Source organism: Meles meles, chromosome 9 (genome assembly GCF_922984935.1).
Source record: "Meles meles chromosome 9, mMelMel3.1 paternal haplotype, whole genome shotgun sequence".
Taxonomy (NCBI): Eukaryota; Metazoa; Chordata; class Mammalia; order Carnivora; family Mustelidae; genus Meles; species Meles meles.
The window spans coordinates 60,641,764-60,651,525 of NC_060074.1; the positions used below are offsets into that span (position 1 = coordinate 60,641,764).

Below are 9,762 nucleotides of genomic sequence, written 5' to 3' on the forward strand. Positions count from 1 at the left end.
TGACTTGTTAATTTTAGCCATTATGACTGGGTTGAGGTGGTATCTCATTATGGTTTTGATTTGTATTTCCCTGATGCCGAGTAATGTGGAGCACTTTTTCATGGGTCTGTTGGCTATCTGGATGTCTTTTTGCAGAAATATCTGTTCCTGTCCTCTGCCCATTTCTTGATTGGATTATTTGTTCTTTGGGTACTGAGTTTGCTAAGTTCCTTATAGATTTTGGACACTAGCCCTTTATCTGATATGTCATTTGCAAATATCTTCTCCCATTCTGTCAGCTGTCTTTTGATTTTGTTAACTGTTTCCTTTGCTGTGCAAACGCTTTTGATCTTGATGAAGTCCCAATAGTTCAATATTGCCCTTGCTTCCCTTGTCTTTGGCAATATGCTTAGGAAGAAGTTGCTGCGGCTGAGGTCGAAGAGGTTGCTGCCTGTGCTCTCCTCAAGGATTTTGATGGATTCCTTTCATCCATTTGGAGTCTATTATTGTATGTGGTGTAAGAAAATGATCCAGTTTCATTTTTCTGCATGTGGCTGTCCAATTTTCACAGCACCATTTGTTGAAGAGGCTGTCTTTTTTCTACTGGACACTCTTTACTCCCTTGTCGAAGATTAGTTGACCATAGAGTTGAGGGTCTATTTTTGGGCTCTCTATTCTGTTCCATTGATCTATGTGTCTGTTTTTGTGCCAGTACCGTACTGTCTTGATGATGATAGTTTTGTAATAGAGCTTGAAGTCCAGAATTGTGATGTCACCAACTTTGGCTTCCTTTTTCAATATTCCATTGGCTATTCTAGGTCTTTTCTGGTTCCATATAAATATTATTTGTTCCATTTCTTTGAAAAAAAAACAGATGGGATTTTGGTAGGGATTGCATTAAATGTGTAGATTGCTTTAGCTAGCATAGACATTTTCACAGTATTTTTCTTCCAATCCAGGAGCATGGAACATTTTTCCATTTCCTTTTGTCTTCCTCAATTTCTTTCATGAGTACTTTATAGTTTTCTGAGTATAGATTCTTTTCCTCTTTGGTCAGGTTTATTCCTAGGTATCTTATAGTTTTGGGTGCAATTGTAAATGGGATTGACTCCTTAATTTCTCTTTCTTCTGTTTTGCTGTTGATGTAAAGAAACGCAACTGATTTCTGTGTATTGATTTTATATCCTGACACTTTACTGAATTCCTATAAAGTTCTAGCAGTTTTGGAGTTGAGTCTTTTGGGTTTTCCACATATAGTATCATATCATCTGCAAAGAGTGATAGTTTGACTTCTTTGCTGATTTGGATGCCTTTAGTTTCTTTTTGTTGTCTGATTGCTGAGGCTAGGACTTCTAGTACTATGTTGAATAGCAGTGGTGATAATGGACATCCCTGCCATGTTCCTGACCTTAGCAGAAAAGCTTTCAGTTTTTCTCCATTGAGAATGATATTTGCAGTGGGTTTTTCATAGATGGCTTTGATGATATTAAGGTATGTGCCCTCTATCCCTACACTTTGAAACGTTTTGATAAGGAAGGGATGTTATACTTTGTCAAATGCTTTTTCAGCATCTATTGAGAGTATCATATGGTTCTTGTTCTTTCTTTTATTATTGTGTTATATCACATTGATTGATGTGCAGATGTTGAACCAAACTTGCAGCCCTGGAATAAATCCCACTTGGTTGTGGAGAATAATACTTTTAATGTATTGTTGGATCCTATTAGCTAGTATTTTGGTGAGAATTTTTGCATCTGTGTTCATCAAGGATATTGGTCTGCAATTCTCTTTTTTGATGGGATCTTTGTCTGGTTTTAGGATCAAGGTGATGCTGGCCTCATAAAATGAGTTTGGAAATTTTCCTTCCATTTCTATTTTTTGGAACAGTTTCAGGAGAATAGGAATTAATTCTTCTTTAAATATTTGGTAGAATTCCCCTGGGAAGCCATCTGGCCCTGGGCTTTTGTTTGTTTGGAGATTTTTGATGACTGCTTCAATCTCCTTACTGGTTATGGATCTGTTCAGGTTTTCTATTTCTTCCTGGTTCAGTTGTGGTAGTTTATATGTCTCTAGGAATACATTCATTTCTTCCAGATTGTCAAATTTGTTGGCGTAAAGTTGTTCATAGTATGTTCTTATAATTGTTTGTATTTCTTTGGTGTTGGTTGTGATGTCTCCTCTTTCATTCATGATTTTCTTTATTTGGGTCCTTTCTCTTTTCTTTTTGATAAGTCTGGCCAGGGGTGTATCAATCTTATTAATTCTTTCAAAGAACCAGCTCCTAGTATCGTTGATTAGTTTTATTGGTTTTTTTTGTTGTTGTTGTTTCTATTTCATTGATTGCTGCTCTGATCTTTATGGTTTCTCTTCTCTTGCTGGGTTTAGGCTTTCTTTGTTGGTATTTTCCAGCTACTTTAGGTGTAGGGTTAGGTTGTGTATTTGAGACCTTTCTTCTTTCTTGAGAAAGGCTTGTATTGCTATATATTTTCCTCTCAGGATTGCCTTTGCTGCATCCCACAGATTTTGAACCATTGTGTTTTCATTATCATTTGTTTCCATGATTTTTTTCAATTCTTCTTTAATTTCCTGGTTGACCCATTCATTCTTTAGAAGGATGCTGTTTAGTCTCCAAGTATTTGAGTTCTTTCCAGCTTTCCTCTTGCGATTGAGTGCTAGCTTCAGAGCATTGTGGTCTGAAAATATGCAGGGAATGATGCTAATCTTTTGATACCAGTTGAGACCTGATTTATGACCCAGGATGTGATCTATTCTGGAGAAGGTTCCATGTGCACCAGAGAAGAATGTGTATTCTATTGCTTTGAGATGGAATGTTCTGAAGATATCTGTGATGTCCATGTGGTCCAGTGTGTCATTTAAGGCCTTTATTTCCTTGTTGATGTTTGTTTGGATGATCTGTCCACTTCAGTGAGGGGAGTGTTAAATTCCCCTACTACTATTGTATTATTGTTGATGTGTTTCTTTGATTTTGTTATTAATTGGTTTATATAGTTGATGGCTCCCATGTTAGGGGCATAGATATTTAAAATTGTTAGATCTTCTTGTTGGACAGACCCTTTGAGTATGATCTAGTGTCCTTCCTCATCTCTTATTATACTTTTTGGCTTAAAATCTAATTGATCTGATATAAGGATTGCCACCCCAGCTTTCTTCTGATGTCCATTAGCATGGTAAGTTGTTTTCCACCCCCTCACTTTAAATCTGGAGGTGTCTTTGGGTCTAAAATGAGTTTCTTGTAGGCAGCATATTGATGGGTGTTGTTTTTTTTACCCATTCTGATACCCTGTGTCTATTGATTGGGGCCTTTAGCCCATTTACATTCAGGGTAACTATTGAAAGATATGAATTTAGTGCCATTGTATTGCCTGTAAGGTGACTGCTACTATATATTGTCTCTGTTCCTTTCTGATCTACTGCTTTTAGGGTCTCTCTTTGCTTAGAGGACCCCTTTCAATATTTCCTGTAGAGTTGGTTAGGTGTTTGCAAATTCTTTCATCTTTCATTTGTCCTGGAAGCTTTTTTATCTCTCCTTCTATTTTCAATGATAGCCTAGCTGGATATAGTATTCTTGGCTGTATGTTTTTGTCGTTTAGTGCTCTGAATATATCATGCCAGTTCTTTCTGGCCTGCCAGGTCTCTGTGGATAAGTCTGCTGCCAATCTAATATTTTTATCATTGTATGTTACAGATTTCTTGTCTCAGGCTGCTTTCAGGATTTCATCTTTGTTGCTAAGACTTGTAAATTTTACTATTAGGTGATGGGGTGTGGACCTATTCTTATTGATTTTGAGGGGGGTTCTCTGCACCTCCTGGATTTTGATGCTTGTTCCCTTTGCCATATTAGGGAAATTCTTTCCAATAATTCTCTCCAATATACCTTCTGCTTCCCTCTCTCTTTCTTCTTCTTCTGGAATCCCAATTATTCTAATGTTGTTTTGTCTTATGGTGTCACTTATCTCTCAAATTCTCCCCTCATGGTCCAGTAGTTGTTTGTCTCTCTTTTGCTCAGCTTCTTTATTCTCTGTCATTTGGTCTTCTATATCACTAATTCTTTCTTCTGCCTCATTTATCCAGCAGTAAGAGCCTCCATTTTTGATTGCACCTCATTAATAGCTTTTTAAATTTCAACTTGGTTAGATTTTAGTTCTTTTATTTCTCCAGAAAGGGCTTTTATCTCTCTGGAGAGGGTTTCTCAAATATCTTCCATGCCTTTTTCAAGCCTGGCTAGAACCTTGAGAATCGTCATTCTGATCTCTAGATCTGACATATTACCAATGTCCATACTGATTTGGTCCCTAGCCTTTGGTATTGCCTCTTGTTCTTTTTTTTGTGGTGAGTTTTTCTGCCTTGTCTTTTTGTCCAGATACGAATATATGAATGAGAGAATAAAAAACTAAATGGGTGACAAAGATTCCAGGAAAATGTATTTTAACCAAATCAGAAGTGATCCCAAATTGTGGGAGGGAGAAAGGGATAAAAAGAAGTTCAGGTGAAAAAAATTAAAAAAAGAAAACAAATAAAGAAAAAATATGAAAAAGAAAAAAATGTATATATATTAGACTGGTGACTAGAACAGGGTAACCCTCTTAATTTTGGGAGTATTTGGTCTCTTAGAAGAAACTACCTCCCAAAATTTTAAAGAATGAAAAACATATATAAGGGTAAGCACAATGAAGGGATGGAATATGCCTATAAAGATGAAAAAAAATTTTTTTTTTAATTTCTAAAAACAGAGTTGATAAAGTAAGTTGATTGGGAGAATAAAGAAAAAGAAAGTGGAGAGAATTTGCTCGGGCTGGAGATAGAACAAACCCAAAGCTAGATTTAGGGTATATTTTGATCTATTAGAAGAAGTTCAACCCCACATTTTTAGAAGAAAAAACCCTATTTGTATACAAAAAATAAAGTTAGATACAATGAGGGATAAAATAACTATAATAATGAAGGTTCAATAAAGATTTTTTTTAATGAAAGGGATTATTAAGATAACTAGTTAAAAAAACATTGAAAGAGGAAAGGGTAAAAGTAAAAAAAAATTAGAAGAAAAAATAAAATAAAAAAATTAATTAACTGCAGGACTAAAGAATTACGGGAAGAAAGCCATGAATTCCATGCTTTGCTTTCTCCTCCTCTGGAATTCTGCTGTTCTCCTTGGTAAATCAACTTGGTCTTGGCTGGATTTCTTGTTGGTCTTCTGGGGGAGGGGCCTGTTGTAGTGATTCTCAAGCGTCTTTGCCCGAGGCGGAATTGCACCATCCTTACCGGGGGCCAGGCTAAGTAATCCCCTCAGGTTTGCTTTCGGTAGCCTTTGTTCCTGAATGCTTTCCGTAGAGTTCTGGAGGATGGGAATGAAAATTGTGGCCTCTCAGTCTCTTGCCTGGAGGAGTCAAGAGCTCGGGGCCCCACTCCTCAGTGTGCCCTCAGAGAAAAGCACTCCATCACTCCCATGTCCCTGGCCTCTGGCCATGCTCCAAGCTCACCCAGCCTGTGACCAGTTCAAGGTAACCCTGAGTTTGAGAGCTCACTCCTCGACTCTGTCTCTGTAGCCGGCTTCCCCGCTCTAATACCTGTGAGCTCTGCGACACTCAGACACCCCGATCCTCCGTGGGCTTCACCCTGGTTTAGCCTCTGGAGCGATGTCCCTCAGTGGAGCAGACTTTTAAAAGTCCTGATTTTGTGCTCCATTGCCCCGCCACTTGCTGGGAGCCAGCCCCTCCCCCCACGGTTTATCTTCCCATCGCTTTGGATTCACTTTGCCGCTGGTCCTAACTTTCAGAAAGTGGTCGATTTTCTTTTTCTAGAATTGTTGCTATTCTCTTCAACCTCTTATTGGATTTGTAGGTGTTCGCAATGGTTTGATAAGCTATCTAGCTGATCTCCTACCTGATGTCGTCTCAGCCTGCTAGTTCTCTGCCATCTTGACTCCAGGACAAAATACTCTGCTAGGTAAATCATGAAAGACAAGACAAATGGTGCCTTGGGCCTAGGTCATAAAGACCCATGAAGTTACTGAAAAGGATTTGAAATTTGTCTAAAGATTCATTGGCAACCACTAGAGGATTTTTAACTAATAATGTGATGTGATAATTTTGTATTTTTTTTTAAAGATTTGTTCATTTATTTGAGAGAGAGAGAGAGAGCATGAGAGTGGGCAGGGTTTGAAGTAGATATGACTAAAAAAACAATAGATTATAAAGATGTGGACAAGAAATTTTATCATTATTAAAATTCCTTTTATTTTCCCTTCAGTGAAACTGAAGTATTCCCAAAGTCCTGAATCAATTATTTCTTCTTAGTTTTCCAACAGCTGTCATTTGTCTTCTTTTTGGTCTTTCAGTAGAAAGTGAACTATCTGGAGGACATCATCATTAAAACCTTTCACATTATTATCTTCTGTTGTTTCATAAGGAGGCTTACTTTGTATTCCCCAACATATATTTTTAGGAGGGTTATTTTGATCCCCTTGTGTAGTCAGTGCCAAAGTATTTAACTGGTAGCAGAAAAAGGAAAAGTATTTTCCATCTGTGATCATGCCCTGAGGGACAAAAGGCCGAGTAACATCTGCTTCACTCCAAAATCCTTGATACAGAGCTTGTGCTCCAGTCCAAGCAAAGAGGCTTGCAATAGCATTATCTCTAAAAACAACTTCTATCTGATCAGCACAGTTCTGTTTCAAAAAGCCTTTCCATTTTTAATTTGTCATGTAATGGGTGAAACTGTGTGTGACCGTAATAGTATGTATCTGCTGTCTTTGAGCCAATAAATATGGTATTTTCATATTGTCTTTTGAATAATGGAAGTTTGTCTGGCTTACAAGTTATAACAGGGATTTCGACAGGTATAGAATAATCCAGCGGCACAAACTCTGGGAGTTGTTTGGATATTCGAATCTGGTTGTGTGGTTTATCATTTATTTGATATCGCACAGCATCAACTCAACCTTTCTGATGACTACTAGAAAGAATTTCTTCACCTCACAACCAGTAAAATTGAACTGGATAAGGAAGGGAGTGAAGACAGCAGAATGTGGGTAGAGACATCATAGAAGATACAAAGACCAAGAAATCAAACTGTGGTATAATAGAAGAAATGAAAGAACAATGAGCAAATAAAATTTTGGTGTGAAAGAGGAATACATGAATTAATTCTTTCAAAAGACATAACTTTTATTTTCAGGTAATGGTAATGGTATACACCATAAGCTTAGGTGTATGAAATAACACTAATGATGAGAAGATCCAGGAACTGAGAAGGCATATTATTGAATAACTTGTTCTGTTCCAAAGGATACAAGTAGAACTTGGGATAGAAGACGTCTGTGAGCCGTGTGCTGAAAACTGGTAGTTAGAAGGACATGTAAAAGTTCATAAATCAGATGAGAAGTGACTCAAAGGATCAGGTTATTTTTCTTTCATTCACTGAAGTCCATAGTTCACATTAGAATTTTTTTTGAAAGATTTTATTTATTTATATGAGACAGAGAGAGAGAGTGAAAGAGAGCGCACAAGTGGGGCCCAGGAAGGGAAGAGAGAGAAGCAGACTCCTGGCTGAGCAGGGAGCCCGACACAGGGCTCCATTCCAGGACTCTGGGATCATGATCTGAGCCAAAGGCAGATGCTTACCTGAATGAGAACCCAGGAACCCCTACATTTGGATTTATTATTTGTGTTGGACAATTCCATGGGTTTTTCCAAATGCATAATGTCATATATCCTACATTTTGGTATAGTACAGAATACTTTCACAAAGCTAAATATTTGTGCTTCACCTGTTCATAGCTCCTAACCATGTCCTTCCTCATTATTGTTTTAATTTGCAGTTCCCTAATGGCATATGACATTGAGCATCTTTTTATAGACTTATTTACCATCTGTTTATTTTTTTCAGTGAGATATCTGTTCAGGTCATTGGCCCCATTTTTTAAAATTGAGTTGTTTGCTATCTTATTGTTGAATTTTATACATTTTGAATAAAAGTACTTTATTTGATGTGTTTTTTGTAAATATTTTCTCCCAGTCTGTGGCATGTCTTCTCGTTCTCTTACACAGCAGAGTTTTTATTTTTAATGAAGTCTATCTTATCAAGAATTTCTTTCATAGATCATGGCTTTGGTGTTATATCTAAAAAATCACCATCATACCCAAGGTCTTCTAAATTTTCTGTGTTATCATCTAGTAGTTTTAGTTTTTTATTTTAAATTTTGTTACATGATCCATTTGGGGTTAATTTTTGTAAATGATATAAATTGTGTCTAGATTCATTTTCTTTCTTTGCATGTAGATGTCCAACTGTCCCAACTCCACATGTTGAAAGACTCTTTGTTCCATTTTGCTTTTTGACACTTCTTTGTCAGACAACAGCTGACTATATTTATATGGAGTTCATTTCTAGGTCCTCTATTATGTTCCATTGACCCATTTGTCTTAGCTATTATAACTTAATACTATGTCTTGAAGTTAGCTTATGTTCATCCTCCAACTCTGTTATTCTTCAGTATCGTCTTGGCCATTTGGCCCCTTTTGACTTTCCTTACACATTTTAGAATAATTTTGCTGATATCCACAAAGTAGCTTTTGATTGGGATTGATTGAATTCAATCTATAGAGCAGGTTAGAAAGAACTGACATTTTAACAATGTTGAATTTCCTATCCATGAACATGGAATATTTCTCCATTTAGTTTTTTGATTCATTTAGTCAGAGTTTGTAACTTTTGTCTTATAGATCTTCTGTGTATTCTGTTAAATTTATTCTAAATTCTTTTTATCTTTTTGGGGGTAAGGTGTTAATGTAATTGATACTGTGTTTCTAATTTCAAACCCCAGCTTTTCATAGCTGCATTATAGAGAGGGAAGATTCTCACCCTTATTGTGTTTTATAGTATTTTTTACTAAGTTGGTAACATTCTCCTTTATTCCTAATTTCCTGAGAGTTTTATCAAAATGGATGTTAGATTTTATCAAATGTTATTTTTGCATCTATTAATATGGTCATGTGATATTTCTTTTCTAGCTTGTTGACTAGATGAATTACATTGATTGATTTTTGAATGTTGAACAGGACTTGAGTATTTGGGATGAATCCTATTTGGGCATGGTATATAATTCCTTTTTTAAAAATATGAGAATATATTTCATTGTTTATGTAAAAACAGATAATAGTAAATAATCTAAATGTCTGGCATTAACAGATAGCTAAATGCATTATTTCATCCATATGATGGAATATTATATATTCATTAAAATGACCAAGGTCTATATTTGACATGGAAGTATATTCATAAGATAGTGTTAGTGCAAAGCAAGTTGTAAAATACACAGTGTGAACCAATTTTGTAAAAAATAGACATTTATAAATTTCACAAGAATAAGGAAGTATATCCATAAAATATTAACAGTGGTTATTTTTAAATGGTGATATGCATAATTGAAATGCTTTTACTTATGAATATTTTCTACCTTTTCTGAAAAGAATATGTATTAATTGTGGAAGCAAAATGGGGGAAAACAGAAGTCCCATCCTGGTGCTCTTCTATATTTCTTTTTATACATTATTGGATTTGATTTGCTATTTTGTTAAGAATTTTTGCATCTATATTTATGAAAGATTTAGTTTGTAGTTTCTTGTGATGTCTTTGCCTAGTTTTGGTATTAGCACAATGCTAGCCTCACAGAATAAGTCAGGAAGTATTCCCTCTGTTTCAACTTTTTGGTAAGGTTGTAGCTAAGTGGTGTCATTTCTTAAATGCTTGGTCAATTTCCCAGTT

The 9,762-nt window shown here is 36.0% G+C and overlaps 1 pseudogene; it reads right to left on the bottom strand.

Moving 5' to 3' along the window:
• Nucleotides 1-6,307: 6,307 nt before the first annotated feature.
• LOC123950414 lies at nt 6,308-7,037 on the bottom strand (annotated as a pseudogene).
• Nucleotides 7,038-9,762: the final 2,725 nt, after the last annotated feature.